The following is a 26,587-nucleotide window of genomic DNA, read 5'->3' as shown; positions in this document are numbered from 1 at the left end:
GTCCCGCCCCAGGCCTAAAGCTTTTTAGTAAAGGTTTATCTTTGCCTTAAGCTGGCCCTGCCCATTGTTCCTGCATATCTAGGTTAACACATTCCTTTGAGATGCCAGAAGTCATACTCCTCAAAAGAGATAACACCCTCAAGCGAGCACAGAATCTTAACTATCCTGTAATCCGACCCCCACCACGTTTTCTCTAATCCTTACATCCTCTAATTTCCAATGCATAAAAGAAGCTGCAAAACTGTTATTCTCTGAAGCATCTGAGATCTTGGGCCCCAGCAAATGTCATCAGTTTGGCTCAAATAAACTCATAAAAATTCTTTACAGGTTTGGATGTTTCTTGCATCAACATTACCATGCTACTCTTCATCTTAAAGGGCATGTACATGTTTTACTAAGGTGTCCCTGAAGGTTTCTCTTGTTCTTATCCTGAAAATCGACCTGCCCATCCCTGTCTAGACTGTACACCAGCCCCAGCTGCTGAGATCGTCCCTGGAGTTGAATCTGGGTTGGTGCAGAAGCTGGATCTCGCGAGATCTTAGGTCTCTTTAAGATCTCAGCTTCCCCTTGTTGTGTAAGAAAAGTACTTCCCTGATGGCCTCTAAAATTTTCCAATGGAGAATCTGTTACTGATTGTTTATATCTTGTTTTGTTTTTATTCAGTTTTTTAAAAGAGCAAGCTATTTTAGGCCAGACTCACCCATTTTTCGGAATTAGTGAGCAGAATCCCACCTGTGTGGAATTTGCATTTGAGAGGTGGTCACCAATAAAGATGAACACAGTAAAATGAGATGACGGCTGATAGAGGTAAGTTCCGAGGAGGAAGCCAAACGAAGAACTAATATGGAGAATGTCTGGGCAGCATGGAGGGCTGTTAGGGAGAGTTTGGTCCGTGACCTGACATTCAAGCTGAGTACATGCTCGTCATTTTTCCTGGCTCCACCCTCAGGTAAAATGCTATCAACACAGGGCCCTTGTTCTCTGTCCTGCTGTGTTTGTTTGAGGCACGGTCACTGTCTGGTTGTTGAGGCGCTCACTACTTACAGGTGTAAGCTGGCTGCTGCTTCCTTTGTTCTAAGCTAATTTTAAGGCCTGGTTCCCACGAGAAGCTATCATTACAGGAAGTGACCTGCATTTGATCACTGAATGCGGGCTCTCCTGATCAGGCAAAATCCTGGTTTTACCTGGTTTATATAAATAGCCTTCTAACTCTTCTCTTGCCAATTGCATCCAGAGTGATTATTCTAACCCATATCCCTTCTCCTGCTACCACAGGGTACGGTCCAAGCTACTCTGGTCCCACAGCTGCACAGTTAAAGGCTGGGCATGTGATGACCAAAGGCATGGCTTCTAGAAATGGTTCTACCCCCACTCAGATGTGTGCTATCTTCATCTTACAAATATCTTTAGGCTTTCTTGTACATAAAACATAGGGACAATAGTTGGCCTCTCGAAAGATTTTTGTAAGGAATAAATGAATAATATAAAAGAGCACAAGGACTAGCACTTTGAAAACTCTACTTATTTATAGCCCTCCTTTAAACCTGAGTTTGAATAAATATTTCTCCCCTGTTTCTTACAACAGCTTATGATCCTGGGTTCTCATCTAGTCTGGGAGAGACGGGTATCTGTAAGATGAGTGGGAGTTAATTAAATAAAAGGAAAGAGGAAAAGAGTTTTCCAGGCAGAGGAACAGCATTTGCGAAGTCTCTGCGATTCAAAGATGCATAGGACATGCTTTCCCAAGAAGTGAAACTGAAACAGAGGGGAGGCGAACCTGGAAAGGGAGACAGAGGCAGAGCATATAAGCCCCAGTAGAATGATAAGTTTGGGTCATTCTCCCAAGAGTAGTGAAAGCAAATTAAGTATCTTAACCACAGCGTGACATGGTTTGCCTTTTTAAAAGACCACTCTGGCTGGCTGTCCAGTGGAGAACAGGTTGAAGAAATTTAAAAGCAGATGTGGGGAGAGTAGCCAGGAAGGTATTTTGACGACCAGGTAAGAGATGATAGTGGCTGGGATCCGGATGATGCCAGTGGAGGTGGCAAAAGCCACCGCTTGCTACTGTCTCCTCGCCCTGCACCTGGAAGAGGATCATGTGACTTTGGATGGCCAATCAGAAATTCAGGAACAAGACTTAGCATCTTGAAAAAGTGACACAAGGGTGCCGAATTCTATTATTCTAGGAAACTAAAAAGAGTCAAGAGGCATTTAAGTCTCCCCAGGGAAGGACACAAGTCACAGCTCCTGGAGAGACAGTCTTGAGAGTCAACATTCATTGGCCTTGCCGCTTCTTTCTGCTCAAATCGGTCTCTCTCCCTTTATACTTTCTTTGACACTATAAACTACCTGATATCTTTTTAATAACATTTTATTTTGCTTCTTTTAATCAGGGACAGTTTTTGTAGCTTGAGACAGAGAAAATTCCACTAAAATTCAGTTTAATTTACACTTTTAAAGTATCTCCTATATGCGAGAGTACGGTCTAATCACTCTTCTTTACTTCCATCCTGTAAACTAGCAGGAAGTCCTGTTGGTTCAACTTCAAAGGAGATCTTTAATCTAATCATGTTTCATCCTAGTCAAAACCACCATGTCTTCAATGGACCACAAGGGCTTCCTGGGAGATCTTCCTCTTCTGCCCTCACTGTACTTTAATCTACTCTTTTAAAAAATAAAGTCAAGACATGTCACACCCCTGCTTAAAAACCTCCGGGATCTTTCCATCGCAATTAGAGTAAATTGCATATCTGTACTTTACACAGATTGCGTACATCTGACCTCTGCCCATCTCCGGAAAGTATCTCCTCCTCTTCTCCTCCTCACTGTTCACTCTCCAGCATCACCGTGCCTGCCTCTTTCACAAAGAGGTCAGAAAGCTACAGCCTAGGGACCAAATCTGGTTCACTGTTTTTATAAATAAAGTTTTATTGAAATACACTCAGGCTATTGTTTATATATTGTCTATGATTACTTGCTGTCAGCTACCTCTGCAGACCTGAGTAATTGCCAACAGAGACCATGTGGTCCACGATGTGGAAAATATCTGCTATCTCTTTATAGGAAAAATTTGCTAAATTCCACTCTAACACATGAGGATGTTCCTGACCCGGGGCCTCTGCATCTCCTTTTATACCTGCAGGGCTTCCTATATGGTCACTGACGCCTCATCTTTAATATTGCCTTTTTTAAAAGCGGCCTTGTCTGGAGAGGATAGAAACTAAAACCCTCCCCCACACCAGTGTTTTCTGTCTCATTAACGTGATTTATTCATTTTAAAACAGCACCGCTGATTGAATTACTTGTTTGTTGGCTGGACGGCCCCCCGGAATAGACGGGAAGCTCCACAAGAAAAGGTCCCCTTGTCTTAGTTAGCCAGGTATCCCCAGCAGCTCGAGCCACATGTGGCTCATAGGCACTCATTAATTACACTTTGAAGGAATGAATGAACAAATCCTTAAACGATACAAACTGAGCCATACAATATTCTCAGGGAGATTTCAGTCCTAGTAAGAGAATCTGTATGGCTTGTATGGTAAAAATGTCAAGGCTGGCAGCTCCCCAAACATCAGCTCTGTTCTCTTCCCCGACTTCACCTCTCTCCTCTCCAAGCTGCCAGTTTATACCTTGTGGGTTTTTTTTGTTTGCTTGTTTTTTGTTTTTTGGTGTGTGTGTGTGTGTGTGCGCGCGTGCGTGTGTGTAAGCCATACTTACTACTTTTGCTCACGAGCTTTCTTAGAACTGTAGGGTTCAGTATGATAATTGCATACAACTATGCCGCAGAAATCTCTAGAAATCTGGAGTTGAAGAAAAAAAATTTGTGCCTGGCACTGAAAAGTAATAAAATTTGTTAAAGCAGTGATTGAATTATTAGGAATGTGGTTTTCTTCATACAAATGCATGTTATCATTTTGTCATTTTAGAGATATTTTGAAATATGAAATATAGAGATTTAACTGGACTATTTTTGAAGAGAAGTTGACTATGTGTGACAATAATCTAGGAAGTTGATACAGCCTCTGATCCAGCAACGCCGCTTGTAGCAATTTACCCTAAAGAAAATGTCATGGATGAGCACAGAGACATGGCTTGTTTGTACGACTGTCCGTAGTTGCAAACGCTAGCCATGGCCTGGCCATCTAATTAATGTGGATTGTTTTATATAATGGTATAATCATATCATTACTCATTACTTTTAATGTAGCCAGTAAAAGAGATGGACTAAAAGAATGACAGGAAAAATAAAAACATTGTTCAGAAGAAAAAATAAAACACAATTATAAAATGGCTTGTCCAATATTACCTTTTTAAGTTTTGATGTATTTAAGTATGGAGAAAAGACAGAATGACAAACAACAAAATGTCAACTGTGGCCTTCTCTATTTGGTATGATTTTTTTTCTTTTTCATTCTGTTTGCTTTTTTATATTTTCTAAAATTTTACCGTGAACATGCATTACTTTTGCAAAAAAAGAAAAAATAGGTCTTTTCAGCTGGTACTGTAGAGGTGAACCAATTCTAAAGCTGCGTAAAGGGAAAGCAAACCAATAGCAATCTAAAAGCATTTATTAGAGCGTTTAAAAGGCAACTATAAATAGCCTGGAGAGGCAGACAGTCTTACAGACATTTAAAGTCAGACATTGATGCTGTAATTTTTGCTGGAACAATTCACAGAAACAAATATAGTGACATTTAATTTATCTAAGTAAAACCAGATCTCATTTAAAACAAGGAGGTGGTAGGGAAGAGGGAGTCGGGTCTGATTTGGCCACTGGAGACCAACTGGAGAAATCATGAAAGCAGCTGGGAACAAACGAGGGCTACACAAAGCGGAGTTAAAATTAAACAGGCATCAAATGTAATGCTCCCCTCCCAGAGCCCCTTCGCTCCCCTCTCCCCATTCCAAAACATATTAAACTGCTAATACCTTCATTTTTTGGCTTGGGATACCAAAGTCTGTTTTAGGAATCTTTCTTTTATCTTAATATTTTCAATAACTTTGGAAAGAAAATGGTAAAAAATGTGCTATTTTGCAATGTTACTACTTTAAGGTCTATGTTAATAGATGTTTAAGACCCAAGCAAATGGCCCTTTGAAATGGGTAAGTGGGGAAAGCGATTAGATATCCATGATGTAGATTTGTCGAAAGAGCTGGCCCTAGACAGTTCTTAATAATTCATATTTGTGAACTCTAAAACCTCATTCAGATAGCCCTACGAGCAGTAAAGCACATCAGTGTTGTTCAAAGTTTAGTCTCCTAGCAACGTGCTTGCAAAATCCTAGGGGAGCATGTTACACCTGCAGGTCCCTGGGTTTCACCCCAATCATTCTGATTCCCTTGCCCCCAGTTGCTTGTTATACATTCTCAAAATGGAGATCGACTCCCTTAAAGTTTCAAGAATTGAGACACTGGGCTCTCACATACATGAGATTTGAGTTCAGACGTTTGCTTGATCACTAGCAGGATGAACTGCACTTCTGCATAAGTTACTCGACTTCTTTGAGCCTCCTATTGTCCATCTGAAAAATGCTGACCATAGGATTGTATGGGAGGGTTAAATTAAGCTATGTTCCCAAATCTTTCATGGTATTTAATATGTATGTAATTGCAATGCTTGTAGCTATGACTATAGTTAATTCCAATATAGATCCAACGAGAGAAAGAGAGAGAGAGAGAGAGAGAGAGAGAGAGAGAGAGAGAGAGAGAGAGAGAAAGAGAGATAGAGAGAGAGAGGAGAGGGGAAGAGAAAAACAATCTGCCATTTTTTCCACCATGATTTATCTGATTGCCAGTTTCTCAGACTTGTTTGAAAGTTCCCTTCTAGCACCTAATTGCCTAGATATCACCTTCCGAGAGACATGACAGCTGCACAGGAAACCACACGTATCATTAAGAACGGAAGTCATTCCACACTGGTCGCCTTTTGCTTTCTAAACGCCAGGCTACGGGTGACGGACCTTAAGAGCTCACATGTAGTTTGCTGCAGGAGCTGCTTCGGCTGAATCTAACTGTTCATTCCAAAATACTTCTCAGTTATAGAAAGCATATGCGATCTGGCTTTTCACCTTCTATAAGTTTGGTGTTCATCCAATAGAAAACCAAATCCTATCTCTCTGTTGCTATTTTTCCATTTTGTGAGGACTGGCTGAAAATTGTCCTCTTTGGCGATTTACGGAGGGTCTATTTATGCGTCTCTTCAATCTGCTGAGAATCACTGAACTTGCAAATGTGATTTGCTAGTGTATCAGGAACCTCCTGGATAGCATTTACAACTTCTTTGACCTTTAAATGATTGAGTTTCTGTTTTAAGCTGTCAAAATAAAAACCCAGGACAGCTTTATTGGGGAGGAAAATAAAGCAACTGTTATTGGTTATTATCTCAATTCCCATTTTCCCTTGTGGATACAGATAAATTGAGAAGCCCTTAAAATACAGGACAAAAGACTTCCCCAGGAAGATCCAGACAGGCAGCTCACTGAGACAATACCTTAAGCATCCTGTTGCCTATCACACGAGATTAGCTTTCTATTAGCTTGTGCCTTTTCAAGGGCACTTGGCCAAAAAGCATGGCCTTTTATTACAGATAATAGAAGATTTAGGCAGCGGACAGAATTGAGTGCAGTTGATAGACTCTCGAATTTCCATGCATTTAATTTTCTGTGCTTTCTCCCCACTTGTACTTGTTTCCACTTGTGCTTCCTACCTGAGTCAGAAGGTCTGATTCTGTGGTCCCCAAATGCCCCTGCAGAGGTGACCCTGTTAGTGAGACTTCTCTTAAATAAAAGACAGGCGAAACTGTTCCCAGCACTTCTCAAGTTGGACTATTCACTGTGATGGACATTGGGGAAGTTCGGAGCGGGTCAGACGGGGGGCGCTTGTTCCCTTAAATCTCATGGTAAAATGTTTAAACCTTCGCTGTAGGAGACTCTATCTAGCGTTTAGCTAAAATGCCAATGCTTGTAACAAGCTGAGAAAGATAATGAAAACAGCCTTTATGTATTCTTCAGTTCGGTTGACATTTAAATATATCTGAAGCACTGATTAGCGAGGGTTATGAAGGCTACTGCTGCCGTTGAGAGCTCAGTCTTGCCGAGTGTACCGGACACTCTCTTGAGGCCGCGTGCTACGAGGACATGCTCTGTGGCGGGACGATATCGAAGTGGCATGAGGTTGCAGCTCCAAAAGAAAGTTGGTTAAATGCGAGACCTTTCCTGGCATTTAAGGTGCAAACTGCTTCCCCAGAGTTCTGCTTCTGTGGTTAATTCTTGATTTTCTAGGCTCAGGAAGGAGGACGGTGCCATAGGTAAGCTTCAGAAGGAATGCAGTGAGGAACAGATTGGTCTTGGACTTGGAATACATCACTCGCTTTGGAACGAGTGCCCTGCGTCTGTACATTGCAGGCTATTAAAATGATTCTCTGTATTCCGAATTCGAGCTGTCAGCCAGGCAGGATGTAATCACGGGGAATATTCTGGGTGGTTGAGCAAAAGGCAGTTTAGGAGTTTTTATTTTTAATTCCTTGGGCTAATTCGCCCAGCAGATAACCTGCCTATGGAAATGTGCGTGGTGCTTGGCTCGAACGGATTTCCCGCATCCAAGTCAAAATTCATTCCTTGCCAAGAATGTAGCAACGTGGAGAAGGAGTTCCAATGCATTGCAAAAATTCAACAATTTTTAGCTGCTGATTTTATTAAAAATTATTCATAACTGTTATAATTGTAGCATGGCCTCTTTTCAGATTTGGGGCTGACCAGAGGAGGGAATATAAGAGGTGTTTTCTGTTAATAAAATTACCTTTTTTCCCCCAACTTAATCGAAACGCCACTTTGCACCCAGGCGGGGTACATAACATTTATGAAAATCTCATTCAACAGATGAGCCTTGGCGGCGGTGCTGCAGAATTTTAAAATCTTAATGGAAAGAATATGCCGTGAACTAAAATAGCTTTTTCCATTCATAGAGTTTAGGACCGGAGGAAGAAACACTGGCTTTTTAACTGAGAAATGTAAACATCACTGGCATCTGAACTCCCGAATCTCATGCAACTTCCCTGTAGAAAGATGGATGGGATGCTCTCATTGGGAAAAAAAAAAATTAGAAAGGAATCCTCGAATCAGATTCTCAATGATTTGTGAAGCTCCCATGCCAGCTTCTATACCCACAAACATCCAAGAGAGAAGACAGAATAGGCTAAGGGAATATTTGTCCTGTTAGTCATTCATATTTGGCGAAATGGCACCAAAATCTTATGAAAACCCAAGTGTAAGACTCCACTCCTCACTCCCCAGAATCACCGACCCAGAATTTCCACTTGGTTCTTGGCTCCACGGTTGCTTAGGCGTGAAAACTCAATCCGTGTGTCTGTGGCATCAGGCAAAGCGTCTCCACTTCCTCTCCCCAGCGAGGCCACTCATGCCATTTGAATCAAAGGCCACTCTTGCTATGGAAGCAATGCACTGGGATTCGTGACCTTGCCTGTCTGCGGGCACGTTCCCCCAAGAAGATTTTACAGTCGATTCAACAGAACAGCGGTCATCAGAATCTCAACGATCTCCACGAGGACAGCCGGGAAGTCAAACCGCACCCCACGCAGTTCACTGTGCTGCGACCTGGAAGGTCCGGCTCGCAGGCCATTCGCGATGCTAATCAAGGTTTCCGAGTGTCCGCAGCTTCCGCCTCTGGCGATGTCTGCCCCTCAGCCCCGCTCAGCCTCTCTTTTCCAAGCCACAGTGCCGCATCATGCTCCCTTAATTCTAACGATCCTGAAAAGTAGGTTTTATTGCACCTTTTACGTCTTGCCAATTCATAGCTGGTCTTAGAGAAATGAAGTCTTCACTCTGTGACACAGAGCTGGGAAGCGAAAGAACGGGAACCGGAACTTGGTTTCTAGGACTAGATTATGAATGGTGCATGAAGACGAAGGTCCTTTTCTCCCATGTGCATAGCTTCTGCATATAAGGCTCCGGCCAGATTTTCTAGATTTGAGATCATATGCTATTCCTGTAACTTTAAACACCAGGTTGCAGGGGGATCTCTTGGCATCTGTGACTGTTCTCAAGCTTTCTCAAGATATCTCCACCTACTCCACTGAAAAGGTCAGCTCTTGAAGCGCTTGTCACTATTCACAAGCGCAGGTGACTGTCGACCAGCAAAAGCCCACCTGATCGGAACGCTGACAATCTAAAGAAATGCTGGCAAAGAAAGAGGCCGAAGGAAGCTTTCAATGAAAGCTAATTGGGTGATGCCGTTTAGTGGAGAAGAATGTTTCCAATCGTGCGATTACTCAGCCAATGGGTGGGCTGGAGGGAAGGCTTGTTGCCTGTGGACACCCTTTGGAATTCGGCCAAAGCGTCTGAATACAAAAGGGAAAACAATCGCGTGTGGATGATGTCACAGGTCGTCCTGAGGATAAAGCTTCCTACTGCTTGGATCTAGAGTACACAGCCTTATTTTGGCATTAATTCTTCTGCAGCCAGAAGCCTGACTCTTACAGGAGGATCAGCCCTAATCATAAAGGCTCGGTGCTCAAGAGGAGGGTGGCGTGTGGGTGTGAGTCTGATTCCCGATATGGGAGACAGAGAGTCAACATCCCCACCTCTCCTCTCCTCCGCACCTGCTCTAGTTTGTTTATGAAATCACTGCAGCTCGGCAAAGGCCATTTCCACCGAGGTAGACAGATAATTGGCTTGTTCTCCTCAAGGACAGTCCCCAGCTGTGACCAGAAATCTGCCTTCTCATATAATAATAATGGCAATTCAGGTCCCTTCTCTGGCTGGGGAGTGACTGTCCAATTTTATTCTAGGAGGACTAGCCAAGTCTTAGAGACAACAAAAGACCCGGCCTGGAGTGTGCTTTTTGATCTATTAACTGACCCAGAGCCATACCTCCTCTGTCTTGCCCTAGATAGCGCTATTCTTCTGCCTCAATCATCCCAGGAACCAAGCAACCAGAGACCATTCCTGTAGCCGGAATTACTCACACTAGCCCATCCCAAACTGCTCGCCTTGCCGGCCTGTCCTTCCCCGTGCAAACCCTGCTGGAGGCTGTGGCCCACGCCTCCCCATCACCCCTGTGCCCCACCTACGCCCACCCTGGTGCCTCTCCCATCCCGTCTGTGTGGCATGCAGTGTGCCTCCGGTCTCAAAGACCTGTGAGCACAGTCAAGTTTATTTTCTCCTGACCCTTGACGCCGTCTCTTCTTGTGGACCCTAACCGGACTCTCTCATAAAATAATGCAAAACCACCTAAGGTTGGGATGGGGAAAATACACATTTCCATCTCCACGTTAAGAAAAACTGCACGTGGATAAAGAATGTGTGATCATCCTGCCCTGGGACTGCTCAGGGGTACCTCCCGCTTGGGGAGAGGTGCCTATGACACTGCAGACAGAGGATGGTGTGGACGAGGTCTCCCAGCCTTGGACATCACCGCGAAGGCTGATCTAGCAGCCGGTCGTGGAATACAGCACCACAGCTCCTTGCTCTGCAGCTTATGGCCTGGGGAGCTGAGAGGGTCACCCCAGTGGCTGGGGGCACTGATTTAGCAAGAGGATAGTAATGCCTTCCTAAGTATCAAATCTGACATACGTGGAGTAATAGGCACTACGATGGCCAGACTCCCAAGGTCAAAGGCCACGAACTGAGGACTGACCCGCAGTGGGGCCTGTGCTGAGCTCGGGGGAAGGTCCAGCTTTGGCGCCAAGGACGGAAGTGCGGTGCGTCTGGGGCAGGAGTGTGCGGGAGACGGGGCGCGGGCTTTCGTTACTCAGCTTCCCGGGCGCCCGGTGAGAAGCCGAGGGACGAGAAGGAGGAGCACGGAGCTGGGGCACCTATGAGAAGAAAGAGCAGACAGCGCGTGGATGGCCAGGCAGGCAAGCACTCCACGGCATCTCTGGAGGCACGGCCGAAAGCCGCCGGGCCCCAGGAGTGGCGCTGTGCGTCAGGACCCGGGCCGCGCCCCAGTGACGAGAAGGGCCATCCTCATCCATGAGTGTGGTTTGTTTTTCCCCAAATCCTGAGAACCGGGTATCGATATCAGCCCCGTTTGAAGGATGAAGAATTGCAGCTTCACTAGTTTGGCAGATCAATCCAGGCTCACACAGGTAGGAAACGCTGGGGGCTGAGGGAAAGGACAACGAGAAATTCACCTCATTCCACAGCTACGGCTGTGAGCCGTAATGGGAAGCAGAGCTGCCGGTCCTGGAACCTGACCTCAGGAAGAAAAGAGGCAAGAAACCCAGTCACTGGGGCGGGGGCACAAGTTCAGGGTGGCGCTCACTGCAAGCAGTGCTGGCTGCGTCCCCTGAGATGCGTTCTAGAGCCACTCAGGGGCGCCCAGGATTGACTCGACTCAAAACCGGGAGCAGAGGGGCTGACGTGTGGGGGTCAAATGCCCTTCGCGCCACAGATCGGACAAATTCACAGCGGGGAAACTGAGGCAGCTGATCCCACTAAAAACTGCCCAACCTCAAGCCCAGAAAGCCAGCAAAGATGAGCGGTGAGAAAAGGAGGAACTGCAAGTGAGCCAACAGACCCATCTTTCCCAGACAATCGAGGCAAAGGGAGAGAGTCCACAAAAGTAGTTTTTCACCCGTACACAATGTTGAGTAAAAGCAGTAAAAGTTTGTTTAACTGGGGGTACTTCCTAGCTAAAGTGTAATGTTCAGTTCCGGGCATCTTGCTTGCTAAGAGACGTCGCTGTCATGGTGAAGGAGTGAAGCCAAAGACAGCACGGGGGAAGAACTGGAAGAGAAGGAAACAGGAAAGCAAACGTGCGCGCAGGCTTTCAAACCCCAGTGTAGCTTGTTGAGCGTCGACTCTACTTCCTGTACCACGACCCGGACGTGCCGAGACCATCAAAACACAGACCATCTCTTCAAGGTGAACCAAATTTAGATTCTGAGGACCTGAGTCCCAGGAGGGTCTTATCGGATTCTTACCACAACCCTTCGTTCCAGAGATGTTATTAATGCCATGCAAACAGAATGGGCCTTTACTTTACTCACTTAGATTTGATTTTTGGAGTCAGACTGATTTCTGTTTGCATCTCATCTCTACTACTTTCCTATGTGAATTCAGACCAGTTATTTGACCCGTTTGATCCCCACCCCTTTGAAAAGGGTAATTATGAGAACAAAGCGGATAACACAGTAGAAGAGCAGATGCCCCATAAATGTCAGCAGTGGGACCTTGCTACCCCTCAGGCTGGCCCATCCCAACATATCTCCCGTGACCTCAGGGGCACCCCCGGCCTGCAGAGACTGGGCTCATCAGAGGGACAAGGCCCAGGGATGGAATGTGGATGTCTAAATGTCAAACACTACTAATCAGAAAACCATATCAGAAGTAAATCAGGGCTGGTATTAAAAGCCAGGACTATCTTTGGTATTGCAACGGTATTCCCCCTTCCTCATTACGAAACTGCAATTTGCTTATGTTTTCTCAAGTTTGAGAACAAGAGAGCTATCCCTTGGAGTTGGGTCATTCGCGGTATTAACTGACCTTAGCCATTAAGCTATATCATGGCCTATATCAGAATTTCCCTCCTCTCCGAAATGGAGAGAATAATAATCGTCTCCGTGTGGTTTGTTCTCTCTGTGCTCCGGGCGCCATACCAAATAAGATGAAAGAACATTTGACTGGCTTCTGAAAAGGAGGCGGATGGATGCGAAGTCACTCGGGAAGGCCCCACTGCTAGAAAGTCGCCAGTTCGGGCTCTTCCTTTGGGACTATCGGCTTTCGGAGCCTCTGGGAATCTTGTCCCTGGCTCCCTCTGAATTCTCAGAGTTATTTCAAGGCTCGTAGAAAGATAAAAGAGTGGAGGAAGCGTGTATAAAGAAAAGCGTAAAGAGCTTCATAAGCGTAAGACGTATTCATGGCTAGACCCCTGGCCGTGCATCGCTCCAGTCCTCGAACTGCTAAGGAGACAGGCTGTATCGCCTCAGCCCGGCTCCTTCCTCTAGCGGCATGGAAGCCTGCAGGCTGGGACCTAACAGATGCTCTTTACTCCACAGCAACAGCTCGGGTGGCAAATAGAAAGGCAAGAATCAGGAGAAGAAAGTGTTAAAACTTAGAAAGCCCCGCGCCTTCATGCCTAATCAGACTTCAATGCCTGAGGAGCTTACTATTTATTGAAGTTACCCTTTTTCCTCTCTAATGAGTCATTACGGTATTTCTGTCCGTATTTTAGTTGTAAAGACATGATTACGTCTACATCAACGACTGCAAATATTATCACACAGTTTCAAATTCTCAGTGCCCCTCTGCCGTCACTTGGGAAGAGTGACAGAGACACACGAACAGACGGTCTTCTGAATGAATGACTGTCTCCACAGGAAATTAACGACTCAGCCTTTCCCACGCTGTCCCACGTCAATAAGCAATGCTCAGCTGGCTAAGTCATTGTGTTTTGAGTCTCCTTCGCCCCGAACGTCGCTTCCCTTAACTGATCTATAAATGGCACGCACGGTCTCAGTCGGTTCGGTTCAGCAGTCCCCGGAGGACGCAGGAGAGAAAGGCAGACAGGTCCCAGCCACTTGCGGCGCCGTGATAAAGCGTAACCACGAGCCAAAGGCCGCATCACAAAGGTGCCTGTTGGCAGGCACGCGGCGGAAAGGACGGGCTTGAACGAACAGGGAAGCAGCCAGCTGGGGCCCGAATCACTCCATGACGCCCTCGACGGCCTCTCCTTACTTACAGATAATGAAGCTCGGGGTACAAGCCTGCGTCCTTGTCATCCCGGGAGAGCACGGCGGCCGGACGCCTCGGGGGTCTGTCCTCTCTGCTCTTTGGTGCTTTCTCTCCGGCCGTCAGCACCTACCGCCATGGAGATGAGAAAGCCCACAGGAGCATCTCGCCCTGCTTTGCCTTTCCGGACACATTCACCACACACAAAGGCCGCTGAGTTCTCCGCTTCACTCCAGTGAATCGACACTTTCTTTAACTGGTTCCCATGCCTACGCGTTGTAGACAGTCTTGCCAGTGGTGGCTCACAGAAAACAAGAATGGCGAAGGAAAAAAAGCCTTCCTCCCTGCCCATCCGCATCTTTTGTCTTTTGATGGAACCTTTGTGAGCTTATTCAGTAAGGAGGATCGCCCCAAATCACAAAGTGGCCCCAAACATCCCCTAAACGTCTTACGATCCCAGAAGCCTGGTTAACCCCTCCAGGACTCATACAACTTCTCCCGTTTCAAGGAAGAGGGTCTATTATTGTCATCATGAAGAGTTCTCTGTGTGAATACACACGCCGAGTATGTGATCCTACACCCAACGCTAACGGCTTCTTGCCCGACAGCATTTCATCTGGGTTCCAAGGAAGTGTGTGCCCCTAGAGTCGGACGAGTGACAACCTCTGTAGTGGTTCCAAGGACAGAGTTTAAATGTCTTTCTGAGAAGCTGATTTCGTTCTGTGGCTTGCTTGCCTCTTCTAATTCTGAGATAAGGGAGAGCATACGTTTCTTAGTCACTGTCCATTTTTCACCTCTAAGGAAGTTTTACAACCTGGATGGACTAGTCATAAAAAGGTGGACATTTATAAGAAATCGAGTGAATGCCGGTGTCATTTACTGAGACGACGAAGCTGGGAGAAGAGGGAGTCTGAGGTTTCTGGTGGTGACTGGATACGCTCCCTGACAACCGAAAGGAGACGCGGGTGGAGGGCACACGTCCTGGAGTTGACAGGAGAGGTCCGGAATGGAGGGACGAGCCTGGAAGCTATCAGCACACGTGTGGCGTTTGGAACTGTGAACATGGATGAGGCCACGCGAGACGTGAGAAGAGGGTAAAAAGAGACGGGTCCCAATGACTAAACTCCGGGGCAACCCAGTTTGAGGTTGGGCAGATGAGGAGGAGCCAACAAAGCAGCATGAAGAGAAACTGAAATAGAAGGAAAACCAGGACACGCGGTGAGAAGGAAGAGTGACAGGAAAGGAGGAGTGACCACCTGTCAGGCAGGTCAAGGCGACAGCTCAGCGATCGGCCGAGGACAGGGAACTGACCATCGCACACGGCGAGGTGACGCCACTGGTGACTCTGACGAAAGATGTCCCGACGGGGTTCTGGAGACAAATGGAGAAAATGCGACGATGGCCAGGGGCAGACGGGGGTCACGAGGAGTCTGTTTTCAGGGGGAGAATTTTTTATTTTGCCTTGTTTTAATGTAGCGGATGTTATAAATAAATCATCACATAAGGTGCTGCTAAATCAATAATTTTTCAAATTAAGTAAATGTCCTACAATGACTCTCGTGTGTCATTTCCGTTAAAAATACATATTTTTGGTAGACCTGAAGAAAGTGTCCTTTTGGGTCTCACGGCTTCACTACAAAATCCACATGCTAAACTGATCAGTTCAGTAATTTGAAATGGAGAAAAACAGTCCTTTATGTGGCGCGATGTACATGCCAGGTAATAGATAGGATTGTTTCTTTTAACCTGATTTTCCATATCCGTGAAAAATTTTAAGCTGTTTTGTACAGCCTCAGCCGCTGCCGAAATGATGCTTTCGGATAAACCGGAAGAAATCTCACAGGCACCGTTTCTGCTGCTCAGAGGGCTCCCTGTGACCCTGACTCCTGGTGCCATGGGACACAGTGGAAGGTGTTCCTCTTCCACGACTTATAAGTCTAAAGTTATCGGAAACTCACTGACTTATTTTCATCTCTTCGGCCAAATTGTGCTAAAGTAAATTAGATTATCCTAATAGATTTCCAAATCTGGAATCAGAAATAAGTCAGTGGTAAGCCAGTTAGCATGTACTTCCTCTCGAATTAGTGATAATGATATTAATTTTAAAACTGAACAATGAGAATAAGAGTTTCTGTTTGGGTCATTTTTCTCCCCTGAATTTGAATAACTGTTTTTCCGGCTGGTGGTTGTACCAACTCTCAGACACACACACTGCCAGGCAGAGACCCCGTGGGAATGGCCGGTGTGTCTGAGGCAGCTCCGGCACACCGCTCGCTGCGGGGTGGGCCGCGGCTGAGGGCATGCTTGGTGTCCTGGCTCTGCCCCTCCGAATGTCTCTTTTAACATGTCCGGTCCAGAACCAGTCTAGGTTCCACGTGAAATTTCACTTCGAAGGTCCGGTTCCATCAAAATTCAACTTCAAAGCATCTGTGAAGGTGGGGAGTATACAAAGTCACGGAGAAAGCCTCTGGCTTCTAATATTTGGGCCAGAAAAAAAGTTGGTCTTTAGTGTCTGTACTGGGAATAAACGGGCAGAGTTGATATATTGGGATATGTTCTCATTAAATTATATGTACAGCTAAGCGATTATTATATACCACTACATCTTAATTAAAGTTGCCATTTGTTTAATAGAAGGGAAAAGAAACTGGATTTAAAACTGCTGGCTTGTTAAGGGGTTTGTTGAAAAAACAATTTAGAGTTTTAAATGTTTCCATATCATTCAATAAGTATCTCTTAAGGCCTTAACATGCATTAAGGAAATGATAAACATTCAACTTCAAACTCTACTAATGAATAAACCTGTTTTCACGTTTAGCCCTTTTCACTCTTGGACAGGCTCCCACTTTCTTAAAAACCACAGATATGTTTGTTTTTGTTCTTCAGCGAATCCATTCTGCAGTAGTGACTTGTGAGTCACATTCCCCAAAGGGTGTAATTTATACCCTTACTCTGCTCATATCGAATGCAACTGGTTAACACAAACTGTGCTAGTGCCGAATGGGAGTTAGCAGACAAGATGAAAATGTTTATGTGGCTCGATCATAAGCTCTAGAATGGTGGAAAGTAGGAGACAGATAGAGCTGGGGTGGTGAGCGGCACCTGGCTAGGCGGGTTAATGAATGTTCATGAATGTAAGGCAGCTTTCAAGGGCTCCGACGGAGGGAACAAGACAATCTGATTAGCATTTAAGAGAATGTATTCTGGCCAGACAGCAGACGCCCGGGCAGTAAGGAAGGTATCACCCAGCCAAGGGGGGAAAGCAAAGGGAACCGAAATCTGTCGGGGGGGGCGGGGGGAGGGTGACGCCGAGCCAGGATGACCTGGGACGAAGGGCTCCAGCTGTAATCAAGTCCGCAGGAGAGGAGGATGGTGGGCAGAGGAGACAGGAATAGAGATTTAAAGGGAATGGAAAACGTTTGAAATAGTCACTGTGGGAAGTTGAGCAACGTGTCACGCGGGGCTGCCCCGAGGGTCTGTTCTTAGCAACACGCCCTGGAGAACCCAACTCAACGCGCGTCGTGGACCGCGCTCCGGGGGCTCCCGGCGGTCTCCCCACCGCCCTGCGACGCCCGCTCCCCTCATCTTTAATAAAACCCACCAAACAAAACACACACTTTTCGACTTAAGAATCTTAACAAGGTAACTCGTTCCATTCTTGGTTTCTAGGTTGACCACTAAATGGCGTTTGTGACAAAAAAAAAAAAAAAAAAAGTGAAATTCCCACAAAATACTTATTCCGAAAACTTTCGCTGGAGACCTACCCCGCACCCCAAACGAAGCCCTGAGGTCAGCGAGGGGACAGGAGCGCACCGCCAGGGCCACCGACGCTGCCCCAGAGTGGGACCCCGAATCTTAGAGAAGGAACGAACCCCAGGGAGGTCTGTGCCTCGTTTGGGACTAGATGGTAACTCCGATTCTGTGATTGCATTAGGAAAAATGCACATAAAATGCCCAGGAATTTTTCCTTTGTTTGATTCAGAAATTAACCTTGCACATGCCATGTCTGCAAAAGGAGCGTTGCGCCACGTCGGATGCTTTCTTTGACTGTGTTAGGACGTACGAGAGCAGAGAGGACATGCTACTTCTTCAGCGGGCTGCGCCACGTACCTCACAGCCCCTCTGGGGCTCCGTATTTTAAATATAGATTTGTCTACACTCTAAAATGTAAAGTTAATATCCAAAAACATTAACCAAGTTGGCCGTAAATTGCTCCACCAGCAGAGGCCACTGAGAGCGCTGAGGTCAAAACATTTTCCTGCGCGTCTGATACCAAATCATCCTCATTCTGAGAGGGTTCGTTTTCGGTACAGCGGAAGGTATACACCTGAGTTATGAAGACGACTGCCTCCATCCTCTGTGTGACGCCATGCCCACGGACTGTCTTATAGCAGTGCTTACTGATTTCTAACACAATCTGAAAAACTGGCAAGGTAGTGGCAATTTCCAAATCTTGGCTCCAAATGTCTGTGTTGTCACATCAGACGTAAAACGATTAATCATTTGGAAATGTGAACACCCATTTTGATGTAATAATCATAGTTATTACTTATCGAATACATGTTGCATAGTAGGACTTTGGTAACTTTTATAGAAATTACCTATTTTAAGTCTTAAGCAACCTGTGAGATAGGAACTAATGTCAACGGCGACTTTTAAATGACTTTAATGTGCCGACAGACTCTCCCAAAGTCTCCTTATGAATAAAAGTAATCGGTAGGTTTAGAACTGAAACCTCCTAATATCAAAGACCACGCACGTCTCAGTTAAAAGGTAAAACAGACCTTCTCATAGAAATAGAGCCCACTTGAAATAACCACAGGTGACTGTCCCATCACTCCTGAGTTATTCCACAAGGAAAGCCACCCCCCAACCCCGGATGTGTGCATGGGACTCACACACAGTGAGACCTCTGCTGAGATGACTTGTAGAGAGGACCGAGTAACACAGATGCTGAATTATCGTGGGTCTGAGCTAGGCCAAAGGAATCTTGACCCAAGTTTGAACCAGTTCTAATAATGTTTCTGGCTTTCAGAATGATTGGCACTACACTTAACTATCCAGTGGCCCTAAATGACTTCTAAACTTTGGCACGTTCATCTTGCCTTTTAAAGGTCTCTATACAGAAATTATAATAAATATTATAGAAATAAACAATACCACCTGAATGAGAACAAGCAGGGCCCACCCTTCAGAGTCTGCCGTCGCAAGGCAGTCGGCCATCATCACTTAGCAGACTCAGCGGGAAACAGAGTGGGTAAAGCTTCATAGAGAAAAAAGAAAAGGCTTCGGGTCTGCGCCGATCAGCGGCTACTGGCATGTGAAGCTGGCATCAGGCTAACTAGAAGTGAGGCATCTATTGGATTGTGAAGTATATTTGGTTGGTTCTAAATTAAAAATGGGAAAGATCAGGGAAGCTGGAAGTCAACGACCAAGTCTTGACCATTTGAGGCCCATTGCTGCAAAGGTTGTGGTTTGTCTTCCGTGTGCTACAGAGGTTGTGGGTCAGAGTTATATTGTCATGTGCAGTGTTGGCCATTGTTCATTTGTATATTCAGCCTCTCAAAATAAATGACACAATGTGGTGGCAAATGAAATGTGGGACAGTACTCTTACACAAATATGCTTCTTGAACTCACAGCATCCACACTAATATTTACGCATATGTATAAACTGAATCATTTGCAAATGAAACCCTCCAAGTAAATTATTCAGATTCTTCTATGAATCAAAAAATGCATTAATCACTCTTTTTTTTTACTTTGTAGGACAGCTTGGTTTTCTTAGAAATCTAATTATCTATTCGTCGATATATTAAAGCTAGAATGATTTAATAGTAGTTAGATCTTTCTGATCTTAATGAAGACTATTGTAACAAATTCTCAACAACAATGTTCCCCCCACCATGGAGAAATTGCATGGCCCTGCAGTATAGGATTTTGAAAATAATTCCTGCCACGTCTCATGACTGGTATATCACAGCAAGTCAGATGAGTGGGCATTTTGCCCACTTTGCATTTACTTTCAAGTATGACTATTTTAAGTCCCAAATTATTTTAACCAAGGGTTGATAGCGTGTAATAAATTTCACCTTTGTCGAATCTACCGATTTGAATCTGTTCTAGTCACAAAAAGTAAGGTCAATAAATTTTACCGTTTCTCCCCATCTTTTCTGCTGGCTCTACTCCTCTTGCTTCCTACCTCCTTGGTAAGAAAGCACAGCGGGCGGATGTGGTCATTTTGTCACCCTGCCGGGCCACCCTTTCACTCCAGATGGTGTCTGTGTGTGCGACGCTTTCACTCACTTAGCGGTTCAAGTTCTTTCAGCTTCTGCAACTTTCTCAAAATCACAAAGACAACACTGACTAATCATTAGTCTTTTCGTTCACAGATGCTTTCAATTGATATTCCCACCTTTCCGCCCTCGTCCCCGCTGCTGGACAATATTGCTATCACTGCCATGAAAATAAGGACAAAAAGACAGCCTTGGCCAAAATAGCTGAGTCAGTGACTCCACGCAGACACTCCGTGAAGGTTACTATTATTTTCACTTTTTTCCCCCAAAGTCTTAAGTAAATGCAAATGTTACTACTGTTATTTCTCTTTAGGCTAGGAAGTCTGGAAAATACAGCGGAAGCTTCAGAACACGTAGCTGTCTGGGGCGCAAGAGAAGTTATGGAAGAAGAAGTGAGTCATGAGCTGTTGCGTCAATACCCAAATCTCTATTTTCTCCATGTTAACAAGATAACTGTTGCCGAAAATACTTTGTTTTTCACTTTTTCTCAATCCACAGTAAATCGGTCCTTTTATTTTCCATTTTTGTTTGATCTTTCCCATCCTCACTGTGAGGCATGTTCTTCCATTTTATTTATTATAAGCATTAAGGTTGCCTGCATAGTGGCAGTTAATCAAATCCCAATAGTTATGGCAAATTACAGAAGAGTCAGGCCATGCTTCTTTAAAGGGATGAAAGATTCAGAACAATAAGTAGAAAAAAATGAATGTTTCCATCTAGTATTATCTTACTATTCCATAATGGCCAACTAAAAGCACAACAATAGAAGAATTATCAAGAAAAGGAAAGTCGTTTTTCATTTCATTGTATTTCTCTATTCTTTTCTAAGGAAGGTACAGAGTGTCTCATTTCTTTGCCATCATCATCATCATCTGTTTTGGGTTGAATTGTATCCTCCCAAAAAGATATTCTGAAGCCCCAACCTCTGGTACCTGCGAATGTGACCTTATTTAGAAAAAGGGTCTTTGCAGATGTAATCAAGTTAGCATGACGTCATGAGTGCGGGTCCTTATCCAATATGACTAGTGTCCTTAAAAGAAGAACAGGTGAGGGGAGAGGGGAGGGGGAGAGGGGAGGACGAGGTCTTGTGAAGACAGAGGCAGGGCTGGGGGTGATGTTGCCAGAGCCGAGGGACACCCGGGCCGCCGGAAGCTGGGAGAGGCAAGGGAGGAGCATCCCCTAGAGGCTCCTGGGGGTGGGGGTGGCCTGATTCCACACTGCCAGCCTCCAGAACTACGAGAGGACGAATGTGCTGTCTGAAGACACACCCTGTGACGGCAGCCTTGGGAAACTAACACAACGTCTACGCCTGCCTTTCAGAGCCCATTTTACATCCTGTAGAATATTCTCCTAAGGTGCTTTTAAATAGATTTTTTATGATTCTGTTATTTATGGTGCACACAAAATTTTAGATTTCTTGGGACTGCGTAACATCTGTTTTCCTGGCCTATGAACGAAGCTCTGCTTGAACACTGCAAGTAACCACCCGTCCCGCCGGCCTGAGACCAACTGCCCCTCACCAGACATGCAGTATTGGACACATTGACATTATGTCACTGTACAGGTTGACGCACCCGAGAGTCTCAAATTAACTGTGACTATTACACGAGAGGGTAATGTAAGGGAGACGTGACCGTCCGTTGAGTAGGTCAGGATGATTTGAGAACACAGGCTTAAACGAAGCGAAGTTGCCCCTGAAGTGTCTCAGAAAGGTCTACCTGGGTAGTGGCAGGAAGCTGCAGACCCACCTGGGGCCGCGGCAAAGAGCCAGGCCTGCGACCAACAGAACAGATGAAATAAAAGCACCGGAAGGAACATACGAACATGCTAAATGTGCCCGCTGCCCTGGCAAGTCAGTCTGTAAGTAGCGCTATGTGGCCAAGTTAGTCCACAATTCAGCCCGGAAAAGTACCCAGGAAAACAAAGTCCAAGTGTTCCCATCGACCTCAATTACCCGAATCATGTGCGCAATTTTATCTGGCCAAAGTGTAACAAAGACGACCTGTCCTTGACTAACTGCAGGTTTGAGACGAGGCATGCGCTGTTTTTAGGTAGCCTGTCCCCGTTATCTGACAGCTTTCAAGCCTGTAGAATTTTCTTTCAAGGGAAAAACAAAAAACCTGGAACAATGGCAGCATTCAATTATAAAATCACTGCCATCAGCCTTTCTACCACTGACCCTTTGGACAGAGGCAGAAACAGCAAGTTCTGCCTAGATCGAGTTGCCCTGTTTAACAGGCACAAATACTTTCACAGGAAGATAAGTCAGTGATTAAATCGAGGTGGAGCCTAAATAAATGAATGCTTGAGCAAATCACTGAGCAGCCCCCTTGCGGTGCAACGAGACAGTCGAGGCAGGACAAAAGAGGACGCCACCAGTCTCCACCGGTTCGGATGGAAACGCTGGAGCAGCGACATGTCAGGCCCAGGCCCAGGCTCGGAAAGTGTCTGCAGAGCGTGGTCTGCCTCTATCCTGAGTGCGATGTAACCAGAGGTTCTCAACCGAGGGCCAGAGCCCTGTGTCTGGTGTAAATATTGGTGTAACTGGCTTTCAATTTTTTTTTATCTACATACAAATTTGGTAAACAGAGTAACCTTCTGGAAACATGTTACATGAGGTTGCAAGTCTAGTTTATAGATAAACATTTCCCCCTCTTCCTGGCGAGTTAAGGTGGCTTATTAGCGTGTCCTCTGGTCGCAGAGGGTCACCGTTACGGACACCTTGCAGTTTACACCCTAGTTGACATTGTTTTTTTCCTCTCTATTGCCCCCAAGTCAGGAATCCAACCTTGGGGAACTATGGAAACAAACGGACAACAAAAAGCATGGCTTTGGGTGGCTGGTTCTCTTCAGACTTCAGGAACTGGGCACGCCAGGAGTTTAATGACAGGAATAACACCGCTCTCTGTCCTGGGGGTTGAAACGCATGTCGAGGTTATGCGAGATTCCTAGTTCAATCTAGAAACAAGATTTTAGGTGGCTAACTGATGTGGCGCAAATCCCCTAATTCCTGTTATAAAACACCTCCCACTCTCCCAATAAAAGTAAGAGCCAAATAAATGAGGACAGGGTGACCCTACACATAGGGCTTGGCAGCCCGGCACACGCTGGGTATGTAACAAGTGTTCCCTACTCGCGTACGTCCAGGAGGAGGGCTGAGGGGCTGTCAGAGGCAGAAACTGGCATGATTTGCCTGTTTGCACCCTTGTCTGCCCTACGGCTACCTAAGCCCGGCTTTCCTATGTTTTGGTGGACACAGGTTGGAAATTTTTTTTCAATGGATTTTTAAATTGAATACATACATACACATATATATATATAATATACATTATATATATATGTTATATATATATATTATATAAGTAATTCAAGCTGCAGAACTAAAATTGGCCACTGGGCAAAGCTGCTGCGCCACAACGGCCAGAATGGCACGAGCAAATGACCAAGCGGCGGTGGTGGCAGCCGGGCCGGGCCTCCTCCCCGACGCTGACTGAAGCTCCCAGGGGGAAAAAATCAGTTTCGCTTCAGCTCTTTGCCATGGCAGCTACTAATTATTTCTAATGTAGGCAAAGCGTACCATCCGGTTTACCAATATATTAGAAATAGCCATCTCTCCCAGCAAAGGTGGCCACTTCATTTCTGTTCTCGCAGGGGACCAAAGTTATTGGCTGAGTTGGGATGAACTCTTGCACCGAAATTCAATTCCCTGGGAATGTCAGCATTTCTAAGGTGCCTATCTACCATGTGTCACTTGTTTTATATTCGTTTACTGTCCCAATCCTTCTAAGAGCTCTGAATCATAGCTGTCATTGGCTCAGCTGAAAGGCAAGACAGTGCCATGGCCTAGACCACTGGTTTTCAAACCTTACTGTCCATTGGAGCCACCCAGAGGGTTCGTTAAAAACAGAGATGCCGTCTCCCTCCTCAGCGCTGCTTATTCATCGGTCTCAGAGAGAGCCTGAGAATTTGCATTTTTTTGCAAGTTCCCAGATGATTCTGATGCCACTAGTCCTGGGCCCCACTCTGAGAAACGACCAGCCTACATCACGTAGGTCATAACCGGCAGAGCCTAGATTAAGACACAGGTCTGATTCTAGAGTGCACACCGATGCCGCAGCTGTCATTTTCTCAGGATTTCTCTGCTGCAGAGATGGAATTGGGGTAGAAGGTGCCGGAGCAGCTGCCGGCGTGGAGTCGAAACCCGGAGTCTGGCTTCCTCCCTCTGCCACGGACCAGCCTGTCACTTGATTTAACCGATCCTCAGTATTTTCATCGCTATAGCAAGACTTTTACTGCTGTTACTTTTACTTCTGTCACGGAGTTGTCTGAAGATAAAATGTGATAACTGCCATGAAAGAGTGTTCTGTGCTTTGAGGCACTGCCATGAATGTTTGCTATTTTCATTAGGAATCAAATCAGAACAAGAGCACAGATGAACAAAACAAGAACAACAAAAACATGTCAGAGAATGATCTGGTCTTTAGTTTAAAAGCTGAGACTACGTAAAAGGAAGCGCCAGACACAACAAAGAAGTTTATCAGAAACTTCAGGAGTCCGGTCGGTCGTCTCTAAGACAAATGCGCTAACAGTTTTAAGGGTAGGACAACTGCCAAATTTTTTCCAACAGGTTTTTTTTTCTTTTTTCCAACTTAAAAAATAAACAGTCCATTTCTTTCTTCGAGAGACATTCTTTTAATGAATATTGAAAAATGATTTATAAACATGTATTTTGATGTAATTTTTTGAGTAGCAAAAATCTGAATAGAAAAAAATAAGTAAAACCTAAGACTTCTTTCTCTATGAAAATTTTCATTGGAAGTATTTGCATATCAATAACAGTAATTTCTAACAAAGTCAACATTTGCGGGCTCAAAGTAAAGGGGTTGTTTTATATTGAATTAATTCAGATTTTTTTTTATTAAACTAAGAAATCTGTCAAGGCCCATTGGGCTCTACTTTTATCTACGAATGACTTCTTTGCTGTTAGCTCAATAGTCGGTATTACAGCCAACAGACTTCCACAGATGATTTGCACCATAAAGAATGACTGCATGTTCCCCATCAATAAAATATTACTTTCCTTAGATTGGATATTATACTTGCTCAATGAAGTGAAATCTGTATTGATTCATGCTTTTGAAGTTCTGCTTGTGTGTATTAGCTTTTGACAATTCCCCGTGCTAGTGCAGCTGGGGTCCTGCCCAATAGATAGAGCGCATAAATCTTCTTTTTGGTTTCCAATTTGCTTGTTCTTATTCTTTAAATACCTTGACAGAGAAAGTACAATTTAACGCTTGGCGTGTAAAATAGAACACTTCAAAGAAATCAATAAGCAGGGAGCCGAGGGCAGGTTCGGCCGGCAGGACGGGGTTCTATTTGATCGTATCGATGCCTGAGCGTTTCTGAGGCTTTCTCCTTGAGTTGTACACACAGGTTTCTTGACTGGTGGATGAACAATCCAAGGTACATGTTAACATAATGTAGGGTCCTTAATAATAACACAGATATGAATTTATGGGGAACACAGGTTCTTTAGAGAGCATAGATTAGTGGTTAAAAACACACTATAGAGAAAGACTGCCTGGTCCAAAATCGGCCATGCCATTCTCTAGCTAAGTGTCCTTGGGAATATTATGTGGCTATTTGTGTGCCTGTTTCCTTATCTGTAAAAACAAAGTCCATCATGGGGACAGAAGTATGAATATCTGTAAAGCACTCAGAATGATGCACGGCATGTAGTTAGCATCCTATGTTCTTTAAGTAAAAATCGATCAGTAAATTGAAAATATTTCTGCTGTGAAATGACACATGCTCCTTTGTCACTGACAGGTGAAAGTTTTTATAAGTCTCTCCATATAGCCTCATTATCGTTCCTGGAAGATTCAGCAAAAATATCCTCTTTTCATGACTTTGGTAGCAGAAATTTGAGAAGTGAAAACAAAACCTTCAAAGAAATAGAAAAGCCACCTATCATTCTTACATTATCTTTGCGATACAGACAAAACATGAAATCTTTAAAATATACCAAATCTACCCTACTACATAGCTTTGAAGGAACAGAAACTGAGGCAGCAGATTAAGGTGAAAGAGTGAGTGAAACATAACGTAATAAAGAGACGATAGGGGAAATCTATGTAAGATGATGTTGTAAACAAGTAGTTTTCGTAACACAGTTTCGGCATGACGTTTTGAGGCAATTTTCTTAGATGCTTTTCTGTTAATGGTGGACAAAAAATTGTGCTACCGTTTCTTAATCTATCTCTTATTTTTCCTAGCTTAAAAGAAAGGAAAGTTATACTTAAAGCCCGACAAACATCGTCTCTGGGAAAAAATGGTTGGTGACAAACACGCAGGCACAATCACAGGAGCGAGAGGCTCTGCGTTCTGGGAGACCGGCTGCTATCCGTTCAGCACCACCACTCTCCCGAGTGAAACCAGACGCAGACCGGGGGAGCACGAGGAATCTGAACTTATTAAAATATCCAGAGTAAATTTATCTCCCAGTGTTTAAAAACAGAGGTAATCTAATGTCAAATAGCCAAAATAAGACTCTCAGGAAACATTACGAATTTGACACTTCCAAAGCTTATTCACGTACATCAATCTC

The 26,587-nt window shown here is 44.8% G+C and overlaps 1 protein-coding gene across 7 annotated transcripts in view; it reads right to left on the bottom strand.

Moving 5' to 3' along the window:
- Nucleotides 1-26,587, bottom strand: part of KCNJ16 (potassium inwardly rectifying channel subfamily J member 16) — a 170,992-nt gene that overhangs the window by 8,850 nt on the left and 135,555 nt on the right. Inside the window, exon 1 of one of the 7 annotated variants that reach the window (XM_036222583.1) lies at nucleotides 13,696-23,313. The exons of 4 other annotated variants lie outside the window; for them this stretch is intronic. The gene's annotated coding sequence lies outside the window, so the exon portion shown is untranslated. Of the gene's footprint in view, nucleotides 1-1,632; nucleotides 25,925-26,587 lie in introns of those variants that run through there. 2 more of the 7 variants (XM_036222585.1, XR_004951344.1) reach the window with 2 other exon arrangements.

The sequence above is a fragment of the Rousettus aegyptiacus genome, unplaced genomic scaffold (genome assembly GCF_014176215.1).
Source record: "Rousettus aegyptiacus isolate mRouAeg1 unplaced genomic scaffold, mRouAeg1.p scaffold_m13_p_6, whole genome shotgun sequence".
Lineage (NCBI taxonomy): Eukaryota > Metazoa > Chordata > Mammalia > Chiroptera > Pteropodidae > Rousettus > Rousettus aegyptiacus.
Note: the sequence above shows the minus strand (reverse complement) of the source record. Positions and strands in the feature narration are given on the sequence as shown.